This window comes from Colobus angolensis, unplaced genomic scaffold (genome assembly GCF_000951035.1).
Source record: "Colobus angolensis palliatus isolate OR3802 unplaced genomic scaffold, Cang.pa_1.0 Scaffold237, whole genome shotgun sequence".
NCBI lineage: Eukaryota > Metazoa > Chordata > Mammalia > Primates > Cercopithecidae > Colobus > Colobus angolensis.
Window position 1 is genome coordinate 2,846,071 of NW_012115566.1, and position 2,575 is coordinate 2,848,645.

At 39.2% G+C, this 2,575-nt stretch overlaps 1 non-coding gene across 1 annotated transcript; it reads left to right on the forward strand.

Moving 5' to 3' along the window:
- The first annotated feature begins 2,114 nt into the window (after nt 1-2,114).
- TRNAV-AAC lies at nt 2,115-2,187 on the forward strand. Its single transcript has one exon. It is a non-coding gene; the product is annotated as a tRNA-Val (tRNA).
- The last annotated feature ends 388 nt before the right edge of the window (nt 2,188-2,575 follow it).

A 2,575-nucleotide genomic window follows, 5' to 3' on the forward strand; every position in this document is an offset into this window, starting at 1 on the left:
TGTTAGCCAGGATGGTCTCGATCTCCTGACCTCGTGATCCGCCCGTCTCGGCCTCCCAAAGTGCTGGGATTACAGGCTTGAGCTACTGCGCCCGGCCGACTTAGTATGTTTTTTTAATCACCATGGAATCCTAAGGATTGGTCAAATAGTGCATGGAGATAGAGAACCATCATTTTATTGGGGTCAAATACCAAAGAGTCTGGAAAATAAATTTTTATGTCAAATTTTCTTTCTCTCATTTCACCACTTCAATCTATTGAGGTTAAGTTGAAAGAACAAATATCGTATCCAGGACAGAACCTCATTTGCAAGCTACTTGCTATTTTTTTGACCACTCTTCCTAAGTTCTGAAAAATGCTGGCTCAGTTACTACTATTCTGCCTTCCTTACTGCTCCAACTTTTCAGAATATAGAGCTAAAAGCCAGACCCACATGAGCTCCCCTAGAAAGACACAAATGCCTTTCTATCCTGGGTATTTTCTATTCCTGGGGTTCTGGACTCAAGGCCTTCTCAGGCTATCTGAATCCCTGGCCTTCTCTTTGTTGGCTGAAGCTGGCATCTTTCTACATTTTCACAGCTTCCACGATAGTCTCAGAAATCAGCTATTAATTCTGTATTCTGAATGTCTGACAATTGTAAGCACTTGGGCTTTGTAGAAAATGCTTTTAGAGGGCTCTTTATGGAGGCGGGAAAAAAATGAGGCAATGTTAGCCAGCCCCCAGAACCCTGTAGTCTGCTGGAACAGGCAACCAGATGGTAACAATTGTAAAACAATTCCTTGGTCTCTCTATTAAGAAATGGAAAAAGCAGGATAAAGGGATCAGTCCTTGGTTTATTCTGGATCTCCTGCAGAGCAAAACCATGATCTTATGCATATAACACATAGTGATAATCACTACACTAACACAAAATGTCCTAGCTGATGACAGGTACAAATGCTAGAAAAAAATTGGCTACAGTAAAATCCAGGGATAGTCTCACTACAAGATAAAGTGAAGAGAGTGTTTTAAGTGCTAAACAATTCTATATGCATCTCAACTGGCACAAGTCTGAAAGACCCATCAATTAGAATATACTGAGAAAAGGTAAGTTTAGATATCCAAAACGGAACTATTGATTGTTACTTGTTCTCATTTATTCATTCATTCATTCATGAAAGGAATGTTAATTAATTCTCTACTAAAAGTCCTAAGCCAGAGACTATTAAGTAGCTGTGAATAAAGCAGTGAACACAACAAACAAAATATCCTTTTCATCATGAAATTTATGTTTTAGTTCCTATCAAATAGCAGTGGATGATCAAATATGTTATCTTTTGATGAAAATTTTTACCATAGTTAGCAGAACTCTTTATCACTTCTTTAGGATTTATAAAATCTGGCCTCCTAGATACTTTTCACTATGCTAAGGATGAGATAATTATGGATGAGGAAGCTTATCCTCATGTTCATATATATATATATATATATATAAAACAGCAAAAATACATAGTGTGAGAAGCATATATACATATGTGTAAATATATATATATATAACCAATTACCATGTATAATACATAGATATTTGCTCATTGGTAACTGGTTCTAATGAATACAGTTGTTCTGTCTTGATTTTAAACTTCACCATACATACCCAAGCTATTTATTTCTTGTTATATGCCTTTTCATGAACACTGTCTCTGCCTTTTGTTTCAAATCTCAAGAAAGAGTCTCATTTAGGAGTAAGCGGGACTTTGAATGAATCTGACAGGCTGCTAGCATGAAGAAAAAAATACTCAACGGCACTAATGTCCTGCCTAATTTTCAGTCATCGGGGAGATGAACTTTAGAGCGTCTTATGAGAGCAGAGAGCATAGAACATACCAAAAAAAACGAATTGAAATAAAATTTCCCAAGAGACTGCCTATTTCCCTGCCCTGTGCTGCTGAAGGAATTGAAGCTTCGGGAGAAGCATTTGCTTGATTGCGAGTTGTCGGATTTTAAACTATGGATTCTAAGAATTAGAACGTATAGGGGAAAATATTATCCCTCTGCCAAAGATATGCCCTGAAGGAACGGATAAATTTAAAGTTAATTGTAATTAATTGAAAGTGAAATACACTTGCATCAAGGAAGTTTCCGTGGTGTAGTGGTTATCACATTCGCCTAACACGCGAAGGGTCCCCGGTTCGAAACCGGGCGGGAACAGCGTTTAGTTTTGTTCTTGAGACAGTCTCACTGTCGTCAGGCTGGAGTGCAACGGCGCTATCTCGGCGCACAGCAACTTCCGACTCCCTGGTTCAAGCGATTCTCCTGCCTCAGCCTACCTAGTAGCTGGGATTAGAGGTACGCGCCACAACGCCCAACTCATTTTTGTATTTTTAGTAGAGACGGAGTTTCACCATGTTGGCCAGGATGGTCTCGAACTCCTGACCTGGTGATCCACCCGCCTCGGCCTCCCAAAGTGCTGGGATTACAGGTGTGAGCCAGCGCGCCCGGCCCATAGTTGTTCTGTAAAATTCTGAATCTGTTTACTTATATGTGTGGATCTGTGTATACACATACATTTTATACATATATAAACATGTATATATTA